General features: G+C 43.6%; 1 protein-coding gene across 1 annotated transcript in view; it reads left to right on the plus strand.

Moving 5' to 3' along the window:
* The window catches only part of ADPRM (ADP-ribose/CDP-alcohol diphosphatase, manganese dependent), a 379,713-nt gene that overhangs the window by 330,913 nt on the left and 23,056 nt on the right, over window positions 1-25,744 (plus strand). Inside the window, exon 10 of the transcript XR_007473556.1 lies at window positions 23,391-23,546. The gene's annotated coding sequence lies outside the window, so the exon portion shown is untranslated. The remainder of the gene's footprint in view (window positions 1-23,390; window positions 23,547-25,744) is intronic.

Genomic DNA, 25,744 nt, shown 5'->3' on the forward strand with positions numbered 1-25,744 from the left:
CAGGGAGATCAGCTCGGTGCTTTGTGACCACCTAGATGGGTGGGATAGGGAGGGTGGGAGGGAGACGCAAGAGGGAGGGGATATGGGGATATATGTATACGTATAGCTGATTCACTTTGTTATACAGCAGCAACTAACACAACAGTGTAAAGCAATTATACTCCAATAAATATGTTAAAAAAAAGCATATATGACAAATGTTAAAGAAACGTAGAAGAAAGAAAAATAAATATAAAAGCAAAAATTTATGGCAGAGACAGCCTACAAAAGAGGATCAGTAAAGCTATACTTTGGACAGAAAGGGGAGCCTAGTAAAATTGACACATGTCTAGTCAGATTGATCACTAGAAAAAGAAGGAAGGCACGAATATCTAATGTCAGGAACAAAATAGGGCACGTCACCAAAGATCATGCAGAGAAAGGAAATAAGAGAATATTATCAACAGCCTTATGTCAACACATACTAAGTTTTAGATGAGATGAATCCAGAAACATATAATTTATTAAAAGTGACCCAAGAGGCAGCACAGGGAACTATATTCAATATCTTGTAATTACTGTATGTCTGAAACATTATAAATCAACTGTACTTCAATTTTAAAAATATAAGACAATAAAATGCAAAAAAATGACACAGGAGGAAATAGAAAATCTGAATATTTTAATAACTTAAAGAAAATGAAACCAGAATTTTAAATGTTCTACAAATGCAATTGTAGGAGCAAATAGCTTTACTGGCAATGACAATCTTGCACAAAGATTAAGAGAAACTGCTCCCCAGTTTGTTTTATGATGTCAGAATACCTTAACAAATACCTGACAAGGTCATTATGAGAAAAGAAAATACTCATTTGTGAGCAGAGAGGCAAAAATCCTAAAGAAAATGTTAGCAAGCTGAATCTGGCAATATATACATATATATGTATATATATTTAGCATATATATGATAATATAAGTATTTGAGTTTATTTCAGGAATACATGGTTTAAGTAAACATTTAAAAATCAACATAATATACCACATTAGCAGAATAAAGGGAAAATAACAGATGTAGAAATGTCATCTGGAAAATTTAAACATTTGTTCATTAAATTGAAAAAACAAAAATCTTAGTAAGCTAGGAGTGGAAAGTAAATTCTGTAAGCGACTAAAGATATATAGATATAATCTTTTAAATTTATATATATTTATATTATACCTGCCATAAAATGAAAAGAAAATTTAAAATATACACCTCACATTAGCATGAAAAATATCAAATACCAAGGATTCAATCTAACAAAAGTCGTATAAAGACTTCATTGCAGAAAATACAAAAAGAGAAATTAAAGAAGACCCAAATAAATGAAGGGGTGTGCCGTGCAAATTTGAAACAATATTTTTAAGATGTCAGTTCTTACTAGATCAATTGATAGATTCAATACAATCTCAAGGTTTTATTTTGGGGGGGAAATTGGGAACTGATCCTAAACTTTATGTGGAAAAGCAAATGGCAAAGAAAGTTAAGACACTTTCAGAGATGAAGGGTGGGAGCCTGACTCTACTTGATATTAAGAATTATTATAAGAGATTAATTAAGACAAGGATAGACAAATAGATCAATGGAATAATTAAGAGCCTAGAAATAGAATCATGCATGAATGGACAGATGACAGATGTGGCGCCACAAAGAAAGAAGCAAGGGTGGGCGTTTCAGCCAATTGTGCTGGAACAATTGGATATTCATGTGCAAATGTAAGGGAAAGGACAGAAAATTTTGGTGTTTACCACACATACCATACCCCAAACCAACTCCAGTTGGATTTAGAATGTTAGGTGTTCAAAGTAAAACAATGGAACATCTAAAGGATGGCTCTTCATAATCTTGGGGTAGGTGACATAAAACATCACACACACACACTGCTAACCAAAAGGAAAAGGTTAACCTGACTGTCTTCAAAAATTAAGAACTTCTGGTCATCAAAAGATGCCGGTAAGAAAACAAATAAAAAGGCAACCCAAAGACTGGAGGAATATATTTGCTGCATAAAGTCAAAAAAGGGCTTCCATCCAGAATATTTTTTAAAAAAAAAACTATTATAAGTCAAAGAAAAGACAGACAGTCTAACAGAAAAGTGGGCAAGAGACTTCAACATGCTCTTAACCAGGTACAAAAGAAGGTTTCCAAATGGCCAATAAACACAGAATGCTCAGCCTCATTAGAAATCATAGAAATGTGAATTAGAGCAGCAGTGCAAAGCCGCTGCATACTTATGAGAACTGTGGCTGAAATTTGAAGGGCTGACGTTACCAAGTAGACGAGAACAGGGAGCAACTAGTTTCTAAATTTATAAGGAATATAAATTGGTACAACCACTTGTGAAACCTGGCATTTTCTGCTAAAGTTGAGGATTTGCATTCCCTGTAACTCAGCAATTCCATTTCTAACTACATACTTAACAGGAATGCAGCAGGAATCATGTACAGGAATGTTTGCTGCACTACTATTTGTAATAGCCCCCAAACTGGAAACAGCCCAACGTGCATCAACTGCAAAAACGGATAAACCACTTGCGGTATATCCATCTATCGAAATACCACCGAGCAATGAAAGGAAAGCAAACACCAGCTCCGTGAATCTCTCAGTGAAAACACATTTAAAGCTATCTGACAACACACTGTTGAATAATAAAAGGCAGACACAACAACAAAAAATGCATATTGGGGCTTCCCTGGTGGCGCAGTGGTTGAGAGTCCGCCTGCCGATGCAGGGGACACGGGTTCGTGCCCCGGTCCGGGAAGATCCCACGTGCCGCGGAGCGGCTGGGCCCGTGAGCCATGGCCGCTGAGCCTGCGCGTCCGGAGCCTGTGCTCCGCAACGGGAGAGGCCACAACAGTGAGAGGCCCGCGTACCGCAAAAAAAAAAAAAAAAAAAAAAAAAAGCATATTGTATAATTCATTTATACAAAGTTTAAGAAGTGGCTAAAACTAAAATGTAGAGTTTAGATAGACATATGTGATGTAAGAGACATATATATATATCACACACACACACACACACACACACACACACGGGATAACCGCAAACCTCAGGAGAATGGTTCCCTTTCAGGAGGGAGGGGTGGGCACCGCTTGGGCTTAGGCATGAATGGGGCTTCTAAGGTGCTAATGATGTGTTATTTTCTTACCTGGGTGTTGGGTCCATGGGTGCTTGGGTACCAGCTTTGTGATAAAATTTTGAGTTGTCTTTTGTTTTTGCACAATTTTTCCTGTATACTTCATATACTTCATAGCTTAAAAAAGTTTTTAACACCTTCACTGCCTTCTCAAAGTCAGGGAAAAGAAACCAGATTTGTTGGGCCCCTATACGTATTAGGCTGTGTACCAGGCACCTGGCATGCTTTATCTTATTGAATTCCCATAAAGAGCCTACAACAGCAATATTATTCCTGTTTTACAGCTTAAGAAACAGAGGTGCAGAGAGGTGACTAAATAGCAGACACTCGGGTAGCGAGTTGCAGAGCTGGAAGGCAATCTAAGCGTGTCTCACTCAGCCAGGTTGCATCAGAGAGTCTGTCTTGAAAGGACTGAGAGCAAAGGATACTGAGACCAGCGGTTCAGGGAGGAGCGTAGTGGGATTTAAGCCACGTCCTTTGGAGGACTTCTCACTTCTTGTTAGCAATTCAGCAGTCTGGCCAATGGATAAGAGACTGCTGTTCACAGACCTTGAGTCCACACCCTGCAGCCAGTGCCGCTGGTCTCCATCTCTATCCACACACTCCCTGGGCTGCCCTTTGGTGACCTCAGTCTCCTTCAGGTCACCAGTGATGTTCTGTGATGGCTCAAGACTGTCTTTACTCTTTGGACCTCTGCCTTCTTATTAGCTTTGATCCCTTTGGGAACTTTTAGGCTATGGAACTAGGATACAAGGTTGTTCAACGGTTAACCATTATAATAAAACTGTATGACACCTTGTAGAAGCATGCCTTTTTATTCTAACCCTTTGGCATCTGGGGTCTTGCTGACAGCGGAGAGATTGCCCCTCCCAGGGCTGGCCAATTCCTAGCGATAGCAGACAACTCACCTGAGTGCACCTTTCATAGGCAAAGTAACCAATCCAGGGCCCATTCTCTCCAACCACCTCCTTTTTGGAGCTCTTAACACTCCAGACCACCATCCACCTGCCCTAATCACCCCACTGGGGGGCCGGGTACCAGACAACTAGGACAGCCCCTATGCCCTAGAGTCCACGGAAACTATTCAAACCAGCCAATCCTTATACCCCACTAGGGGCTCAGGAAGCAAACTCAGAGTATCAGTGGGCTCAGACAAATATGAGATAAATTAACCGAATTGAATTTTGTTTTTTGTTAAGAAACAACTTTCAACTTCAGTAAAATGTAAAGATCTTATTGGCTTTATTCAGTGATTCATGAATCAGGCAGCATCCCATCTATCAGATAGGAAGGAGCTCTGAAGGGCTGCACAAAATGAGAGACTTTTATAGGCAGAGGGGCGCAGGACAAGGAAGTTTCCAGCAAAGAGTGGATCGTATCAGGCAAGGTCACCTTCCTTTGGGGGAAGGAAGGGGTCCACCAGGCAGGTTACCTCACTAGTCCTGACCAGGTGGTCCCAGACAGACTGGTTAAGATTACATTCCACGGGGAAGCTGAAACTGCAACTAGTTAGGTATTAAGTCTAGGTTTGGTGACATAGGCTTGGCACAAGAAACTTGATTTAGGGCCTGTGGTCTGTTTTTCACTAATGCTGAATGAGGCCAGAGCATGCGTTAGGGGTGTTGCACTCTGTGGTACCCACGGGCGCACCTTGAAGAGGAGGGTAATGACGATTGGTTAGATGGTGATTGTGATGTAATGTCTTACATCTCATTCAGCACCTATATTTGGAGGAAGGACTGAGTTTAGAAAACTTGAAGGCATATAGAGGGGGATTACGACTAAGAATCAAGCATTCTGGGTGTGGGGCGGGTGATATTTACACACCTTAGCATAAACTGCTTGGAAAGTGCCTTCGAGGCAAGAAGACCTTCTTGGGAGGGAAGGATGTGACAGAAAGCGTACTATGGACCTGTCCAGGCGTCTGTTCCCTCGCCCTGCTCCGTGATCCATGCCTAAGCCCCCAAAAAGAGATTGAAGGTGAAAATAGAGGCAGTTGCTCTTCTAGATTATTCCAGGCACACACAAGGCTGCTTGGAGGCTCAGATGACGAAGGAGAGCAGAGAGTTCGGTGGGCATGCTCCCCGCTTCTGTGCAGAAGCAGCCCAGCTCTCATGCTGAGGGTCAATGCAGTGGAGCAGGGGCTCAGGGCGGATGTACTCGCCTTGAGGGCCCTGCAGCTCTGCTGAGCCCGTGGGCAGCCTGCTGTGTAGGTCAGCAACACTCTGGAAATCCCTGGCAGCCTCAGCAGGCCCCTTGGTCATGATGTCAACAAGAAGCTCAGGGAGGAGGAACTTAAGAAGGCTAATCATGAGCGCCCCGGGGGACCTGGGCACTAACGGTGGGGCTTTGGGGAAGTTACAGAAAGCAGATGGAGACCAGAAGCCAGCAACTTGGGGTATCTAGTTCCCACGAATGCAGCGTCATGTCTAGTCCCTGGTTGGGACGTCGGGGGACAGAAGCAAGGATCTGAGACAGCCCTGACAATTCTTCCTTTCAAGTTGTTCTCGGATTCGTGAGCCAGGAAAACAAAGGCAGCCCTGGTGCTTGAGACCACTTGAATTTCCATGTGCTTCCACCCTGCGGGACACCTTTCCCAGGTTGCTCTCTGTAAGAGAAATGAGAGTGCCTCACAGCCTGAGCTGGCCCATAATTCACTGGCAGATGAGCTGCTTGGATCTGGAGGGCGGCTGGGGTACTGGGGCTCTTGCTGGACGCCATGGACTGGGGCATGGGATGTGAGAAGAGGGAAGCATCTCCATGCCCCTGTTGACCAGTTTGGGGCCAATTAGCGTAAAATGAAAACAGCTTAGTTGGCTGCTGGATAGGCAGCTCCCCACTCCCCAGTTTTTCTGGAAAAAAAGTGGTGCAGGGTAAACGTTGCCGGACAAAGGGTGTGACTGCTGCTAAAACCGCCAGAGCAGAGATGGTTGACTGTGGTCACGTCCTCTCAGCCCCCCAAACACCCTCCCACCGAGGCTCACACACCAGACACCTTCCACTCGAGTCCCAAAGCCCCTCTTTCTCCTGCACCTCCCAGGTAGGAAGGACTTCCTAAGACTCTGGTGTCTCTTTCACTAAGTCAAGGAGCAAGTTACTTGCCTGAGTTTGTGGCTGTCTGGCACATTCCATCAAAACAGTCCTGGTTTCTGGTCTAGTGGTGCTGTCTGAGCACAGCTGTTCAACAGACAAAAAACTCAACTGCAGAAACCCTAGCATACAAACAGACTGCCCTCACAGTCTCAAGTCTATGACAAGGTTGTTTTTCTGGCTAGGAACACTCATCTTCCCAGCCCCCATTGCTTTCAAAATGGTATTGTATTGATAACAAGAACAAAAATCCCAAAGGAAATGGAAATGAAAAAGAAAATTCACCCCGTATTGCTCCACAACAAACACATCCTTTGTTTTTATCTTCCAGCTTTCTTTCCATCACACACTCATAAGCATGGAGTTTACCGAGTTGTGATCATAGCAGAAAGTTTGATTCTGCCATGCTCACTTACTAGTATACCATTTTTTCAAGTTCTTACACAGTTTTTCTAATTATAATGTTAATGATCCCATAATATTCCATGGAGTTGATGTTCTATAATACACTTCATATCTCCTAAATAAAATGGAGTCATTCTTCAAGGTGCATCTCCCACATCTTTGGGAAGCCGTACGTGGACACCCCAGGCCTGGGAGACTGTTTCCCCCTCTGAACACGAGAGCATTCTCTCTGTTTTCCAGTTAAATTCCAATTTGGTTCCCAAGTCCATAATGTTTATTTGTGGTCTGCAAAATCACCCTCATGCTTGCCCTATACAATGAAAGAGCAAAAGGTAGGCGAGGGCCCTTTCCTGGTGCTCGACCCTATAGTGTGCCCAGCACTAGGTCTTGGACAGGTCTCAGTCCTGCTCTGTAGGGTGATGGGAGAATGGGAGACCAATGAAGCTGCTGACCCTTTTGCCCTTGAAACTCAACCTGTACCAAGTGTTGCTCGCTGGGGTTCCCCTAAAGCTGTGCCAGTAGTTCTCCCACCAAGACCCCAAAGTGGGAAATCTCTCAAACCTAGAAACAGATGTAGACCATGGGCAGGCAAAACAAATGACCATTATTCATTCAATTTTTAACAATTAGATTGATTCGGGGCAGTCAATGTACACTTGTACGTTGTACACAATGTACAATGTATATTGAATTGGTAACATGTACACTTCAGACAGTTCTGACAAGTGTACATGTTATCAATTCAATTCAATTCAGTATAACCGAGTCATCTTTGAGCAAGGGATTTAGAGTCAGAGATACTTGCATTTCAATCCCACTGTTGCCAGCCCCAAGCTGTGGAATTGAAAAACAGTCACTTAGTCTGTGTGTTTGTCAGTTTACTCATTCATAGACTAGAGGTGGTAACAGCCACCTCAATCAAGTCTGATACAACCCAAACAAAAGTACAAGCATCTAAGCACAGCACTTAGCACAGTGACTGGGAAATGGTACATTCTCAGTCAGTGATAGTAACTAGTGATAATAATAAAGTTAACAGCAACAGAGGCAATCTTAAGAGCGGAAATGGTGGATGTACAATGCTGGCTTCTGAAGGACAGCCTCGAGTCCAGCAGATCTCTTCAACCAGGTCTCTTCCCCTTCTGAAGATGATCCTAGCATCTGAGAGCTGTGATTACAAGCACATGCAGCCCAGAAGAATATGGCTGTTCCCATCAATAGCATAGAGACAAAATAAGTATTGTAGTAAAAAAAAATCAGGGGTGGAAAGACAAAACTCTATCTATAAAATGACTTGGTTTAGGTCTCAAACTCTCATCCCCCCTTGATGGTAGAAAATGTAATCTTACTGATTTAAGGCAATTCATTCACTGCTGTTTAAAATTTAATCTCACATAAATGCTCAGTTAATTTTAAGGTTATCCCTCATCCCTCCTCATCTTTCTGGACATGAGGGTGATTTCACGGGAGGGGACGGAGGGGATGGAGAATGGGGCATGTACCCTCCTGGTGTGAGCAGATGCCCCCGGTAGGGGTGGCTGAGGTGTAGCTGGCAATCCCTAGCCTTGGACCTCCGCCCCTGACCCTCCAAAACTCAGCGCTGTAGCCGCCGGGTTGTCATCACTCCTCCCCAAGCCTTGTTGTGCTGTGCAGACTTTTCTGCATCTAGGTTGCTCTTACACTTCTGCCTCCTCTCCTGTAACGCAGTTGCTCTCACTCCTTTTCGGGCAGGGTTTAGCGATTCTCCAAGCTCCTCTTTGTCATCTCTTGTTGATGAATAAAATTTGCCCTCTTTCTCCAGACTTCACCTCTTGATCTTTCTAGAAACCAAGCTTTCTAGAATTCAAAACATCTTTTCTTTTTTCTTTTCAAGCACCTGGTTCTTGAAATAAAGATGTATGACACTCAAGGTTATTATATCTGCTATAGATTAATTAGAAGTTCGAAAGCCCTGAATTTGGCTCTTCTGTTCACTTTGTACATCGGTACCCTAAGAACAGTATATATGGAAAACTTTTTCTTCAGTGTGAAGAGAAAGGTAGAGGTAAGAGAAATCAAACTAAATCACACACATAAATATCAAAATATTACTCCCTGCAGATAAAATTACTTCTGCTCATACCTTCTGCCTATAGCCCAGAGCTAGCCCAGAAACTAGCCCCTTGGGCATCCCCATGTACTTTGTGGATGTTTCACTCAAAAAGCCAGGGACCAGATGAAAGTCACAGAGTGTCTAAAGTGGAATCTGGATGTGCATGAGAGGAGGAGAGGTTTTCTGCCCGGTAGGGAGGTTATCTGCCAGGCTTGTTTCTGAGCTAAGATGATGGGCTAGGAATGCCTGTGATGGGAAAACAGAAGCCTTTGTTACCCACGTAGGGCAAGAGGATGTGGATAAAGGATTAGGAAATCTTCCAAAAGTTAGAGGCCACTTTGCTGCACTTGGCTAATAGTAGTCCTGCTCCCTTTAACATCTGCCAAGAGGTTGGGGAATAGAGTCTGCCAGACTCAAAACAGATGATCAAGTGAGTGGTGGCCTTGGACTCGGAAGGTGTTTATTTGAAATTCTCTTCCCAACTTTCCTTGTTGATTGTAAGAAACTCTGCTGCAGATATAGTGCCCCATGTTATTCGGGCAGAATCAAAATCAATAGGAAATTAGTTTTTAAGCTTTATTATAAAGAATAATAAAAAATGCTCATGCAATTATGGAGGCTAAGTCAAAAATCTGCAGAGCCGATGTCCCAGTTCAACTCTGAAGGCCATCAGGCTGCTGTAGGACCAGGAAGAGCAGACGACCCAGTTCAACGTATCAAGCAGGAGAATTCTCTCTCCCTCGGGGAAGGGTCAGCTTTTTGTTCTATTCAGACATTCAACTGATTGGATGAGGCCCACCAACATTAGGGAGGGCAATCTGCTTTATTCCGTCTACTTATTTAAATGTTAATTTCATCCAAAAACACCCTCACAGAAACACCCAGAATAAATTCGACCAAATGTCTGGTCACCCTGTGACCCAGTCAAGTTGACACATAAAATTAACCATTGCAGGTCTTTTCTTCCCAGTTATGTTGCCATGCCCACCACCGGCAGCTTCCTGCAATCCTCAGTGACCCCTAACTTACAGGCTCAAACCTTTTCTCTAAGTCAGGAGAATCGCTGTGTGCAGAGCCATTGTGCCATTTGAGCCTCTGTCAACTTTGCCCACCCTAAGTAGCACCCCACTCTCCACAACCCCAAACTTCTCTCCATCCCTCTTCCATCACAAAGTCTTCAGGAAACCAGTACACAAAAGTGTCAAGTTCAAGTGGAAAAGTCCTTGGGAAGGGGAATCTCCGGGGCTCTGTGGTAGAGCCACAGTTTGAAGACAGAGGTCCTGACTTCAAGTCCAGTGTCCTTTCTGTTTTGTCCGCCTATAGCTCCCAAGATTGAAATCTAGCCCATTGCCTCAGCCCCAAGAGCAACAAAGACAAAAGCCATCAGCTGGACCCTCTACTGGAGGCCCTGCAGCAATTGTGCTCACAGCCTTATAACAAGGAATTGGCAGTTATGCTGGGAGCAATTACCAGAGCTTGGTAACATCAGCTTAGATAAAATTAGATTTGACCTGAGAGATTGTTCTAAACACCAACTCAACTGCCTTTGATGTTCTGAATCCCATCAAATTGCACATAGTTCTCTCTTCCTGGCTTTAAAGTCAGTCTCTTCATCAGAGAAATGAAAAAGATCTGTTTTTTTGTGAAAACCTTTAAAGCTCTTTCCCTGGAGGTGTTGTAACAGGCTGGTAGATGTGGCATCTGCCAGTTGTATGAAATACCCCAGCACTGGAGGCGGGGCTATTAGCTGACTTAGCCCAGAGACAGAGAATGTTGAAAAGGACAGTAGTTGCCCCTTAGAGATGGAGAGACGGAGAAGTCACGTGATCTGCCCAAGGTCAAAATACCAGAGCCAAGACCTCAGCCTAGATCTCCAGTCCTCTGCTTTCCTCCTCTTTTATGCTTTCCTAATGACTTCTTATACCTGGGGCAAGGTTTGACAGAGTGCTTTCAAAACTGGGGGGAGAGAGCAATTACTAATCGGCGCAGTCAGAATTTGAACTCTAAAACTTTGATTTCAGAATCTGTTGCCTTTTCTTACTACAATAAATAAAGGAAGCATGCAAGGAAGAAAGGCAGGTTAGGAGGGGGCAGGGAGGCAGTGAGGCAGGAGGGAAAAGGGAAAGAAATTCCCTGAGAACAGGGACACGTCTGTCATGTTTACTGCTTTTGCCCCGGCAGCACCTCCGTGTTGGACAGTTGATAGGTGCTCGGTAAATATTTGGGGAAGAAAGTGAGAGGAAAGAAGGAAGAAAAGGAAATAAATAGGCTATTGCCTGAAGTCACTCTCGCTCTGAGGTCTTGGGTTTTATGATTACTTCTTTGGGCTAAGATTGTTTTCCTTTAACTTCTATTTTGAGTTTTTTGTTTATTGGGTTTTGTTTTCATTTTGGGTTTCTGTCTTGTGTTGTCCACATTAAAGAGATTAGGGTGTCAGAAGTCTACCTTGCGGATAAGTGGAGCATGGTGGTTGTCACTGAGTAATTTTTGTTGAGTAATTTCCCAAGCTCACACAATAAGAGCGAGGGTTAGAACTGAGGAAAACAGGTGTGGCCTCTATCGAAGTACGCGGAGTCCCATTACAAGCCTCCTCCCTTCTGCGTCCTCTCATTCTTCCTGTTGTTTTCAGGGTCTCTTTTTGCTCCAGGTGAAATCTACCTGAGCTATAGATTGTTCCTTTTGGGTCCAGATTTGCAATTAGCAAATCCGACTAAAGGACCCAAGCTGATATCATTCATCCTCTCAGTCATCCAAAGAATATTTATTTGTGCCATGCGCTTTGATAGGTGATTCTGAAGTGAATGGGACTCCATCCCTGACCTCAGGCACTCAAAATGAATATAGGAGACAAACATGTACACAATGAGTAGGACGATCAAAGTGCCAGGGAGGAACTGATTTTTCTGGTGGGTATGGGACTTTCTAGAAAACATGGCATTAGAACAGAGTTTGAAAGATGAAGAGTATTTCAGTACGTTCTCTTTCGAAAATGTGGTGCCAGGTGAGGAGAAATCACTCCAGGCAGAGGTTAAAGCCTAATTAATTAGAATAAAATCCAAAGTTCTCAACGTGGGCTATGAATCATCACGATCTGGTGCCTGCCTCCTTGCCGGATCCCATCTCTTATCACTTCTGCCCTTTCTCAGTATATGCCAGACACACAGGCCTTCCTTTAGTAACGAGAATCCTTTAAGCTTGTTTGTTTCCATCACAGGACATTTGTACTTGCTGTTCCCACTGACCAAATTGTTCCGCACCGTCTCCATGTGGCTGCCTCCTGGGGAACATTTAAGTCTCAACTCCGATGCGTCATAGCAGAGGGATCCTATTAGAATCCCCATTTCACAAATCAGGACCCATTCTGTAATGGTTAAGTAACTGACCCAGGTCACCCAACTAACAGGTGAACTTGCCAGGAATTGAACCTCTGCAGTCATAGCCTAGAGACCCAGCTTCTATCCACGGCTCCACACTGCCCCTCTCACCATCCAAACTGATCTGAGTCGTACACTGACATGTTTCATTCTCCTTGCTCTAGAATATGTGGTCCATGCGAGCAGGGGCCCCGTCTGTCGTGGTCACCACCATATCTTCAGCATCTGGCATATAGGATACACTCAGAAAATATATTTTGAATGACTAAATGATCAAGAGCTTGGGGAAGAGAGAGAGTGCATAAAGGAAGAAGCTTAGAGGTACACTACTCCTAGATAAGGAAATAGCAGGGAAGCTAATTTAACTGTGACCTCTGAGAACTAAGTACCTATTTTTATCCTTTCACTCAAAGTAATGACAGACTTGTTGGAAATATAGAACAGGTAGGAGCAGGTACAGTGGCTAGATGGTAAGGAATTGGGGGAAATTAAAGGCTTTAAGGGGTGGGGAATCCTTGCAGTGTACCCCAGACTGCAGCACATAAATGACTGCCTCCTTCTAACCAAGGAAGACAGTGGCTATCACTTCATGGAGGTCCTTTCCGTAGAGCGGTGACCACTGTATAGCAGGAAAATAACTTTCTAAAACGTCCCCGTGGTGTCAGTAACCTAGGAGTCCTCTCCAGCTGACCAAGAGGAGATGGCCATAGCAGATGGTGTTAACAAGCCTGAAATTATTCAGGCTATATTTCTGCAGTCTGCTGCCTGCCAGAAGCTCACTCCCAGCCGCAGGTCACTCATCTCTTCCCAGGGAAGTGCCAGGATGCTCACCGGACTACGTCACCTCCTCTGTAGGCTTTCCAAGATGGCGGTGGTTCCAGCACAGCGGCTGCTTCTCCTGTCCAGAGCCACTTGGCCATGGCCCAGACTTGCTGTGGCTCTAAAGAGCGGAGGCTGGACTTGCACTTTTAGATTTTGATTCACAGGGTAGTCTTCCAACTGCTCACCACACCTTCCTCCTTCCTAGCCTCTGCAAGGAAGTCCTGCCACCCAGTGGTTCATAGTTCTAGCTTTCCGGCCAGATAACCTTCACTGCTTCAGTTGAATAAATGATGATGGTTTAGGTTTTGAAAGTTATAGTGTGGCTCAACTCTCCAGAATTATAACCACCATATATTGATTATTTTTTCTGTGCTACAGACTTTTCTAAGCCCTTTACAGACACCATCTCATTGAATTTCAGAACAACTCTTTGTGATAGAAATGTTATTATCCCCATTGCACAAATGACAAAAACTGAGGGATAGAGAACTTAATGAATTATTCAATGTCTTATAGGTAAAAAGTGTCAAACTTCAAAGTCAGAGTTCTTAATCACTTAACTATGTGCTGTGTTTCATTTTCTCCACATATGGCCTAATCTGGGCATTGAGGGCACATGTCACTACCAATCACTACCTGCTGTGTTTGGGGAGGATTTCTAAAGTTTGGTTTCTTCATTTAAAAAAGTAATTATGTTTCTTAACATGGAAACCTCAGTACCCGAAACCAAAGATACAGAGACATCTGTTGCTTCTAGCCTGGCCAGAGTTGATTTAGGAACTAAGTATCAGAACATAATCAGTAATGATCATGTGGCCCATTGATTCGATAGGCAGAGCGCCATTAAATTTCAAACATATGCTATTAAGCCCAACAAAAATATATTCTATCGAGGGTCATCTAAATCCACAATTCCTTGGATTGGACGATTCAAGGGATATGAAGAAGTCCAAGAAGATGTGATGAGTATTTTATTCCTGGGAAGAGTAGGGATGAATCTTAGATTGGTCCAAATTCAGCCCCACTTTAACTAAGAATATAGGGTTTGGCTTCTAAACCACCATCATTCCTTTATTTGTCTAAACCACCATCATCTTCATCTTAAAGAGCTTCCAAGGGTCCTGGGTCATTCTAAGAGGACTGTCCACATAGCAAAGTGGAGGAAGACTGTACAGAGTGTCAGAATGCAGCCGGATATCACTCCTAGTCAGCAGGCAATGTTCTGGCAGCTGTCTGTGGAAATTACTCACAGGATGGCAAAGAGATGGAAATTGTCACAGTTCCGTGACACATGGGTGTTTGGTTCTCACAGGAATGGGAAGGGAAGATCTTCAGGTGGTGACTCAGCTCTCACACGCCACTCTGGTACTGGGGACAGATGGGGCTCCCTCAGGCATAGGATGGACAGTCCCTTCTGAGTGGCTCAGCTCCTATGTGTTTGGTCCAGACCCTTGGTATCTTTTTCTAGTCTGGGACTGGGAAACCTGTTTTGCATATTCTTCTAAGTCTATTGATCTTTTTACTTTTTAATATAAATTTTTTTATTTTTATTTTTGGCTATTTGGGGTCTTCGTTGCTGTGCACGGGCTTTCTCTAGTTGCGGCGAGTGGGGGCTACTCTTTGTTGCGGTGCGTGGGCTTCTCATTGCGGTGGCTTCTCTTGTTGCGGACCATGGGCTCAGTAGTTGTGGTGCACGGGCTTAGTTGCTCCGCGGCATGTGGGATCTTCCCGGATCAGGGCTCGAACCCACGTCCCCTGCGTTGGCAGGCGGATTCTTAACCACTGCGCCATCAGGGAAGCCCCAAGTCTATTGGTCTTATACCCTGAGTCCTGGCTTTAGAAATCCAAAAGTCAAAACTCTGTTTCCATTGTCTGTTTCTGTTTTGACCACCCCCACTTTAAGATAAGAGTACCCCAGTTGCCTGGGCTGGAAGGAAATGCTTCTATGTTTGTCTGCAATGGTCATCTTCATATGTCCCTCTTTATGGGACACAAGTGCCCCCAGTCACGGGCACAGATTTCCAACCACAGGCTCCCCACAGGACAGTGTCTCTTAAGCTTAAAGCATGGAAAGGCAGCGAATGTCTGTTCTGGCTGGCCGACCGACTCTCAAAGGAGCAGAAGGAAGGGACTGAGCTAAGCATGCTAGGGGTCTTCTTCCAAACTCACCAACCAGACAGTTACTCCTCTTCCTCTCACAATGAAGGCCGACAGGGTGGAGAAGTGCTATAAGCATTCCTCCAGTCGGGGAGGGGATAATTTCCCCAGCGGCCAAAATTTTTGTTTTTAGTTTTGTCAGTTTTATTCATTATGAGGGAAATGTGAGTTGAAGCCACCCTGAGATACTACCACACACCCACCAGAATTGCTCCCATAAAAAAGACAAAACATACCAAGGCTTGGTGAAGGTGGGGAGCAACTGGAACTCTTCTACACGGCTAGTGGGAATGCAGTGCACCACTTTGGAAAATTCTTTGCCGTTACCTCGTAAAGATGAATATGTGCATAGTCTATGACCCAGTAATTCCACTCCTGTGCATACATATTTTCATCAAAAGACATGTAGCAGAATGCTTATAGCAGCACTATTCATAATCAAAAAGTCACCAAATGCCCGACATCAACAGAATGGATAAATAGTAGTACATTCAAAAGACACAGACGTAGAGAATGGACTTGAGGACACAGGGAAGGGGAAAGGGAAGCTGGGACGAAGTGAGAGAGTGGCATGGACATATATACACTACCACATGTAAAATAGATAGCTAGTGGGAAGCAGCCACATAGCACGGGGAGATCAGCTCAGTGCTTTGTGACCACCTAGAGGGGTGGGATAGGGAGGGTGGGAGGGAGACGCAAGAGGGAGGGGATATGGGGATATACGTATGCATATAGCTGATTCACTTTGCTATACAGCAGAAACTAACACAACACTGTAAAGCAGTTATACTCTAATAAAAATGTTTTAATACTATACAGTGATAAGAATGAGCAAATTACCACTATGTGCACAATAGAGATGGATCTCACAAACTTAATGTTGAGTGAAAGCCAAACCTATATATATATATATATATATATATATATATATATATAATTTTATTTATATGAAAGTCAAAAACAGGCAAAACACGTTACTGGTGTTAGCAGTCAGGAAAGTGAGACTTCTGGGGTGCTGGTGATATTCTGTTTCCTGATTTGAGTGCTCACACATTACTGTGTGAAGTTTGTGAAATTAATTGATCTCTGTCGTTGTGTGCTTTTCTGAATATTTTTTATGCTTTAATTGCAAGTTCACACAGACACCTCCCTACGTAGAAACATGGACACGTATGCAAGCTTCATTCTCCCCACCTCTCAAAAAATTAAATGCCTCTGGGTGGCAGCCCTGAACAATCGCTCTAGCTTCCTCACTGAAATGCCTATGAAGACAGCAAAAAAGCCGTCCAAGTTTGGCAGTCAACCCTATTGACACCACTGGAGAAAACTTCCCTGTGCCTCAGGGCTTCTCGTAAGGGATTGCGAGTGTGATGCCATGGCTGAGTCTGTCTACTTGAAAATAGTAGAAATGCCTTTCTTCCATCTTCAATATCTTTACTCTGGGTTAGAAACTCAAGTTCTGCATCTAAGGGAACACTGAGTTCTCGTCCTTGCCCCAGTGCGTGTGTGTGTGTGTGTGTGTGTGTGTGTGTGCGCGCGCGTGTGTGTGTGCGTGTGCGCGCGTGCGTAGGGTGTTAGAGTCTGTTCCTTCCCCCCACCGCTAATCCTGTTACAGTATAAAAGGGGCTTGAAAGTGTTTCCTTACTCAATCTAGTTCCTGAATTAGGAATTCGAGTCTTTGCGTTCAGGTGAATTCTGAATCCTGTGGGGAAAATTTGTCTCTACAGAGCTTTCTTTAGAAAGTACTCTCATTCTTGGAGACGTACTTTTCCAGAAAGGATGTTTTCTCTTTTGCCGTATTTTCCACCTCACAATTCTTGACGGGTCTGTGGATCATTCGCAGTGGTATCTGGTATTGTTTTGTCATGCCATTTGTTCGTTAAATTATTTACTCATTTAGCACATCACACCAGAACTACTAAATCAAAAATCTCTACTTTTCACTACCAAAAACCAAATTATCCATAAAGCAATATGCTGATATTTTCATTGTCCAGGAACTTGAGTGGAAATTTTATGTTTATTTAAAACTTAATATTGAGGTTGACATCTGTAGAGTGTTTGTACACGTAAATAAGACAACAGGAAACAGTACAAAAGAAAGTGGGAAAAGAGTAAGAATAGCAATTACAGAATAAGTGAAAATGACCATAAACATAAGATACACTGCCTCACCAGTCATGAAATCAATGCAAATTAAAATAACACTAAGATTCTTCAGTGATCCTATTTTCAAATATTAAAAATACTTAAAAATATTCATTATTGTGCAAACAGGCAATCTCATACATTGTTGGTGAGAGTGGGGCTGGAACTCTCGCTTTGAAGGCAATATATTTGCAGATTACAAATGTACATTTTATCAACATTTAAAAATTGTGAGCCTTTTGACCTTATGGTTTCTACACAGGTACTTAAGCAAGTGTGAAAAGACACAGGTAAAACCTTGCAGGTTTGTTGGTAACAGAAATCTGGGAAGAAACCTAAATATGAATCAATTGGAACAGGTCTTTGTAAAATAAATAATAGTATTGCCATATCATGGTGCTAAATACAAAAAGAAGATTGGAGAAGTGAATATATACTATAATCCAACTTTATAAAAAATTAGTAAAGAGGGGCTTCCCTGGTGGCACAGTGGTTGAGAGTCGGCCTGCCGATGCAGGGGACACGGGTTCGTGCCCCGGTCCGGGAAGATCCCACATGCCGCGGAGCGGCTGGGCCCGTGAGCCATGGCCACTGAGCCTGCGTGTCCGGAGCCTGTGCTCCGCAATGGGAGAGGCCACAACAGTGAGAGGCCCGTGTACCGCAAAAAAAATAAAATAAAATAAAATAAAAATAGTAAAGAAACATACACATATGTCTTTGCTTAGGAAAAATTCCAGGAGAATAGACAGAAAACTTTTACCAGTGGTCATTTTGGGGAGGGTGTATAGCAAGGGACTTCACTTTCTACTTTATATATTTCTGTTGTTTGAATTGTTACAATATGATTATAAACCTGTTATGATCAAGAAAGACAATAAAGATTTTTAATACTATAGGATATTCACCCAATGCTAGCAATGTTATGTGTAAGTGATGGACATTCAGATTGTTTTAAAATTTTCTTCATTGTATTTTTGTACTTTCCAAAATTGTCTACAGTGAGTATCTACTTTTCATTTCAGAAAACAGGGGGCATTTCAAATAATAAGTCTATACAATTTAAACTATAGCATATGATCAAAATCACGTTGAACATATGGACAGCATAAAGCTTCAAAGGACATACACTTGAAAGTTAATGGTAGTTAAATGGGTGGTAGGATTATAGCAGATTTTTTCCTTCCTTCTGCTCGTTTGCAAAATCAACAGCTGTGTGACGTGAAGATCAATAGTTGGAATGACAGTAAGTTTATCATTATTGTAATTGTGCTCATTAGTATCTGAGTTCTCTCTCCCCTGGTTTCCCACATGCTTGTTATTTCCACACAGCAATGTTAATTATGGTGATGTAACACTAGAATGAATGGCTAGAAGTGGGTGCAGTGGCACTATGGAGACACAAGCTAATAGAACAGAAAGGGGTCTTTAGACTTCACTCCAGGCTGCCTCCTACCTTAAGACAAGTAGATTTGTGAACCACTCCACACATGGAGCTGTCAGTGCTTTTCCTAAAGATAGCCAAGGAGACGCATGATCAAGACACTGACATTCCAACAAATAATTACAAATCATTCAATCCTACAACTGGGCAAGTAACCCATGATGTTGTGGTTTTCTTCTCTTTTATAAACAGAACTGACCAATGGTTGTGGGTCCATACTTTCTAGAACAAAATCCAAAATTTCTAAGTTTCTTTTGGAAGGAAATACCCAAAGAGAGGAGGAGTAGTTGATCAAGGGCCCCAGCCCTGAGACCCCTCATTTTCAAGTGTCTTTCATTCTAATTCCCCTAGTCACCACCCCTCCCATGCTGGTCCCCAAGAAAACACTGATTCTTTTTTAGTGGTCTGAGCAGAGACATAAGTCTTTATTTTTATCTCTTTCACATAATAGAATTTTCAAAAACTCTTTCAAAATGCTAATGTAGCCAAATAGGCTATGAAATGGACAAAGGCCCGAAGGATACACCAAAATGTTAACAGTGGTTACATCTGAGAAGTTGGACTATATGTTATTATTTTGACTAATTATTTTTTCTGGGTATTTAAAACAAGACATAAACATTTTCACTGTGCAGTGAAGCTTTCACTATGTGTACACAGGTCTTTCTTCATCTCAAGAAGAGTTTCTTCTACTGTATCTTTGGTTATTGCTTCTAGTTAAATTGTGCTATTTTCTGCTTCAAGAATAATAATTATCTGTATGCTGATTTTATACCCTCCTTTCTCATTATTATCTCGCTAATTGGAATTTTCCCCCAATTTCCTCTCCATTCTTGAGGAACTTCTCCATCGATCTCTAAGTCACTTATATGATTTTCTGCAGGATCAGTTTACTTTTTTCTTTGACTGCTGTTAAAATATTACCTTCATTGCCATATTTGTCCATCTCCTTTTTCGTCTTATCCTGCTCTCTTTTCACTTAGTCCATTCTCTCCTTAAGGATATCTTAATTACGTGTCAGAGAAATCATGACTTCTTATACTCTATTGAAAATGCCTAATTATTTCTTAATAATTTGTCCTTGATTCTGAAATACATCATTTTCAGGTATAGGTTCTTATTTGTCTTTGGTTTGACATTCTCTTCTTCAGCAGTATTTTTCACAAATAGGGACTTAAATGTCCCTTGATGTGGCATCCTGTCCCCCTGGGGGGTGGCTAAGTCCCCTGCTCAGACCGACGGCTACAGCATGAGTTCACACGTGCAGCCACTAATCCAACCCTCGTTTGGATGAAATGAGGCAGTGGCGAGCAGAATCTGGTGGTTTGATGTTGAAAGAGAGAATGAAGACTCTGACCCTGGGAGATGAGAGGGGTCCAGACAGTGAGATAGGAGTGCATTTTAAGCAAACTTTATCTTCTTTCCAGATTAGCCACTGGGCCAGCCTTGGCCATTTCCCTTCCTGTAGGGTCTCAGTGTCTCCCATAAAGGGGTGACAAGGAAGAGTTTTGTGAGCTGTGAATAAGGGTGATGAGCAAAAAGAGGCTTCGGTGATCAAATATGTTATGAAAACAGGATTAAATAAAGGTTAAGAGGTTTATTTACTGTGTCAGTACTCAGACACTCAAATAGGCTGGGTGTATGGCAAATTCCCAGGAAGTGGCTCTGGTAGGCTGCACTTCCCAGACGTCATCGACAATGGTAACCATTTGATGGAGTCTCTTATTGGACAAACATTTCCTGGAAGACACTTTTAGAAACAATGTTCTAACTTTTGTGATTCCCATTCTCACTCACTCCAGCCTTTCTTTGTCTGTACAGATAAGGTAAGGGGGTCAGAAGGGCAAGCTAGTTACAATACATCAACTCCATCAGGCTCCCTAGAAAAACCTGCAATAGTCTGAGGGGTGGGTGAGGCAGGACCACCTGTGCATGGCAAACATGATGTAGGGTGTGAGCACTTCCTGTCCCCCATGGCAATGGATGAGGACTGAGGGAAGGAACACATCCAATTACAAAAAGTCAATGGCAAGGGCTTCCCTGGTGGCACAGTGGTTGAGAGTCCGCCTGCCGATGCAGGGGACACGGGTTCGTGCTCCGGTCCGGGAGGATCCCACATGCCGCAGAGCGGCTGGGCCCGTGAGCCATGGCCGCTGAGCCTGTGAGTCCGGAGCCTGTGCTCCACAACGGGAGAGGCCACAACAGTGAGAGGCCCATGTACTGCAAAAAAAAAAAAAAAAGAGAAAAAAGTCAATGGCAAGAACTCAGTCATAAGCAAGGCCCTGAGTTCTTCTTCCTTTTCACAGGAATCTGGCAGTGCAGCCTAGAAGCAAAATGTATTACTTATGTCTGAGAAAGTGTATGGCATCCATTCTCTTGATCTAACATGGTCACAGCTTCATATAAAATTCAGAGTATTAGACTAGAAAAGAATAAGGAGCTCTTGGACTCCAACACCCTTGACTTACAAATGGATAAACTGTGGGCCTGGGAGGTGAAGAACCTTGTAAAAGGCCCCCAAAACAGCATCTCGGAGTCTGTACCCTGATCTCCAGTGCCTTTTCCACTAAACTATGATGCCGTGTATATAACTTGAAAAAATACGAGTGTAAAATTGAAGACCAAATAGTTAAATGAGGGCACTTTTTAAAGCATTTTATTCCTCATTCTAAAACAATTGCAAAATGTAAGGTTTTCTCATCTTCCCATTTTGACAGATGAAAAATAAATTATTATTACTTCATTCATTCACTCATTTGTCTGTCCAATCATTCAAAAAGTGTTCACTGAGCACCTACTATATACCAGGCACTGTACCAGGGACTTGGAGTATAATGGTGAAAATATTTGACATCATCCCAACTTACATTTTGATGAGGGAGACAGACATTATCCAAAAAAAGTCACATAAATAAGTATTATTGGGTTGATTCTGATAAATTGTGCAAGTATTAGACCCGTGGAGACACAGAAAGCAGAAGAGCAATAATGACTACAATAAACAAAATTAACACTGAACCCAAAAGACAAAGAATCAAGAGACCTAAAAATAGGAACATTTTTATGGCCAAGGAATCCCATTTGCTGGAGAGGCAGAGGCAGAAATGTAAATACCAACATTGTAATCCTCCTGTCTTTGAAAAGGGCTTTGGGGTAGACCCAACCCATATTGATGGTTCCAGACTAATTTCCTTTTTGGTAAACCCAAGTGAATCTCTCACCATCTTTAGCAGCACAGCTTTGCTGGGGAAGCAACAAATAGGCATTTATAATTGTGATACGGAGTTGAATGACACCCCTGAGCTGGTGGGCACAGCTACAGGAATCTCAGGAAGTGTTGCCTGACAGTCCATCTAAGGCTTGCGGTAAATATGCCTTCATGGGCTGTGTGCGTGGAGGAGAATCAGAGCAAGAGAGCAGAAGCAGTTGCCAGGGAGGGCTGGGGTGGAGGTCATGTCCCACCTAGGGAAGGTCTTTCCTTCTCCTCCACCTCTATGTACTTGCAGATCTGCTGGACGGCACTTTCAGGATTTCGCCAGGTTGTGGAACAAGGAACCAACGGGGGCTTTGGAGGGAGACCATGCAGCCTCCTCCCACCGGTTCCTCTGCTTTACCCTGGGTAACATTGCTCAAGCCCTGCATCCTTGCAGAACACCAATGCCCTTCCTTTTTAAAAGCCCTCACTTGAAAATTAAATGAGATTACAAGTTTTAAGCCTGGCACATAGTAGGGGTTCAACGAATATAGTCCCCCCACTCCATGCTTTCCCCGCTTTCTACTTTGTCCCTGAATGCGGGACCCTAATTTATCTAGGTCTCAATTTCATCATCTGTGAAATAATAGGGCATGAGGCGATTGCTGGGCTTCCTTTTAATTCAGGCATTTTAGGAGTTTCTCATTGTACACCATACAGAGAAGGAACAGCAGAGGCTGGGACTTCTGTGACCCTGGTCTGTAGGGGTGAATTCCCAGGTTGCTCCCCAGCAGCAACCATGACCTAGGCAAAGACAGGAAAAGTAAATGACTAGGAAAGGGCCAGCCTTGCAGTGTGCTTGCGTGCAAACAATTCACACGCAGTTGGGGGCCCTCAGCTGGAAACCAGCGTTTCATTTGCAGCGAAAACTTCATTTGCAGCGAAAACTTGCTATTTGCAATAATGTCAGTGGCTGACGGTTGGGATTCAGTGGCTCCTGGCCTGAGCCATCACCGAGCAACCAATTTTCACTTTGCAAGTCAGAATGACCCCTCCAGGGCTCCGTGCCAGAGAGGAAGGGAGGCGTGGGTCTCTGTTGGGACACGTTTGGGCACGGAGCCCATAGGGGCCTCAGATAGCTGTTTATGGCCTGCGGTTCTTGCCCCTTACAAGCCCTTCTCACTACAAACACATAGCTTTTCTTGTTCTGGGAGCTCTCAGGGGCTTACCCATCTTTCTTAGAGTCAGAAAGAGGAGGGAGGAAAGCAGGCAATGAGAAAAAAGGCAAACAGGAAGATGCAGCTGTTCGAAGCAGCAAATAGAATATCGGATGTGGCCCCAGGACTGCTGGGTATAATGCTTGGATCTGACACAAGCCAGCCGCCTGGCCACAGCTGTCGCCTCCTGTCTCTGGATGCAGTTTACTCAGGTGTAAAGGCTCGAGGTTTGACGAGGTGGTCTTGGTTCGACTTCCCGTTGTCCCTAATGTCCTGTGACTCATTCTAAACAGGGAAGGGCGGAGAAAAGGAGGAAATGGAAGAAGAGAAGGAGAAGGTGGAAAGCAGGTGGGTGAGGCTTCTTCAAAAAGAAGAGAGGAAAACGAGGAAGGCTGCCCCAATAAAGAGGAAAACAACACAGATTTGCCGAAAGTATTCCTCGCAGAGCTGTAAGTAATCTCTGCGGTAATCACGATGACAATTATTAGCATAAACAGCCGAAGTCCTAATTAATTTCCTAAAGGGCAGCATCCTGCAGGCGACTCAGGGATGCTCTCTCCACCGACGCCCCCCCCAATAAAAAAAAAAACCATGAGGATCCCTCTTTCCTGAGTCCATAGTTCTGGGAGCCAAAGGGGAGGACGAGGGAAACATTTGGGCTCTGAGTCTGGCCAACTGGTGTTGAGTCGCCCAGGACAGCCCAAGAACACCCGGCCAAGGTTGTTCTGCAGAGACAGCATCCCAACACCCACGTGCTCTGAGCCTGCACCAGTAGCAACAGGATCCCAGTCACCTTGTACCGTCGAGGGCTTCCCAGCTACTTCCTAAAGGGGACCATAGGCCAAAGGCTTCTTATCCACAGAAGGACCGCTTGTGACTTTTCTGGCCACCTGGATCTGTTCTCATTCTCCCTGGCTTTGCTTTACTTCTGCTAACAGCCATCATCAGCTCAGCCCTGCCTCTCCTGGTCCCCAGCGTGTGGCAGGTCCCGGATCCTGTATCCCCCTCCCTCCACTTGCCTCAGAACTGACCCGGCTCCTTTCCTTCCCTAGCTCTGATCTTCAGAGCTCTTTGGATCTCGCTCTGAGTCTCCTAACACCCTGTGTTAGGAAATGCTTGTACACAGCCCTGCGCTCTTATGAAACTGCAAGGAATCCACTCTAAATCTTAAGGGCTTCACCGCTGTATCCAGGTTATGTTTACAAGATTAAGACTGGTGGGAGGTGGGCGGCAAGTAATCAATTCAAAGACACTTTCTGGAAAGAAATCGGATTCAAACCTGTTCAGGGAATTAACAGCACTTAAAAAAATTTTATGTGAGGCAAGCCATTATAATTTCTCACAAAAGGCCTGCAAGTGATTTGGGATTGGTTTGTAACCTGTTACAGAAAAACCCAAATTCAGAATAAGATAATCCTAAGAATGGTAATCAATGAGGTCATATTGGTTTGTGGTATCTTGACTCTGTCCAAAGGACAGGGGGTGCGTATGAATCAGAGAACAATGATCAAGAAAAACCAGTATTAACCCAAAAGCTAAGGTGAGAATTGGGGTAGCTATTCTAAAAAAACGGCAACTGGAGGGGTTTTTAAAGCACTCACAGCGATTACAGAAAGCACAAGTACACCCCAAGAAAGTCTGCGTTATTGGAAAGGGATTTACTGTAAATTCCTAATTTAGGACTAGGAATGGCTTCCTTAGGCAGGAATTGAGCACAGTTGCATTAGTAAGAGCATAACATTTGGTTTAGGTTTTTACATTTTGCAATATTTCACCAAAGCTATTTTAAAATTTACATGTCAATATAGTCATTTTTTATCTCAATATATCTATTGTTATATTAAAATCTTGTTTTTATGGATTTAGGAGCCCCGGCATTTCAGCTTCTTGTATCTCTATATTTTCTATTCTTGGGGAGAGCACAACAGTGAACTGGCTTGTGCATTTAAATCCAGCTGTCGAGAGGCTTTCGACAGGCCCTATGCAGAGTTGTTAGGCAGTGGGGCTGTGGCTCTTAGCATCAGAAACACCTGAAATGCTTGTTAAAAATATGCACTCCCAGGATGCCCAAAAGGTTTTCCAGTCTTGCACTGAGATGCACAAATCAGAATCTCTTGGAGTAAGACCCAAGAATCAGGCTTTGAATTGGAACCTGTGGCAAACTCTATTTTCCCAAAAGAGCTGTGACACAGTATCTCTCATCCCGTATCCTCCTCTGTAATATAATCCTGCCTCCATGCCTTCAAGAGGTGGGGTCTGTGTCCCCTCCCTCCTTCAGCCTGGACGGGCTTATGGCTGCTTTGCAGTGCGAGTACAGTGAAGTCAACATTGTGTGACTTTATACTGGGACATAAAGGGCGATGCAGTTTCTAGCTTGTTCTCTGGAGCACTCGCATTTGGCATCCTAGGCTGCCTTCTAAGTCCAGCTAAGCTAAGGCAGCCCTGGTGTGTGGAAGCCAAGTCACCTGGAGAGGCCCAGGCAGGTGTTCTGGTGGCAGTACTGCTCTGCAAGTCATCCCAGCCCAGACGTTTGAGTGAAGGACCCTCCAGATGATTCTGCACTAGAAGACAGACATCCCAGATTTCACGCTATCCGGAGGACAAATGAGAATACTTGAGTTGTAATTGACATTACAGTTGGCTTTAA

Source organism: Orcinus orca, chromosome 19 (assembly GCF_937001465.1).
Source record: "Orcinus orca chromosome 19, mOrcOrc1.1, whole genome shotgun sequence".
Classification (NCBI taxonomy): domain Eukaryota; kingdom Metazoa; phylum Chordata; class Mammalia; order Artiodactyla; family Delphinidae; genus Orcinus; species Orcinus orca.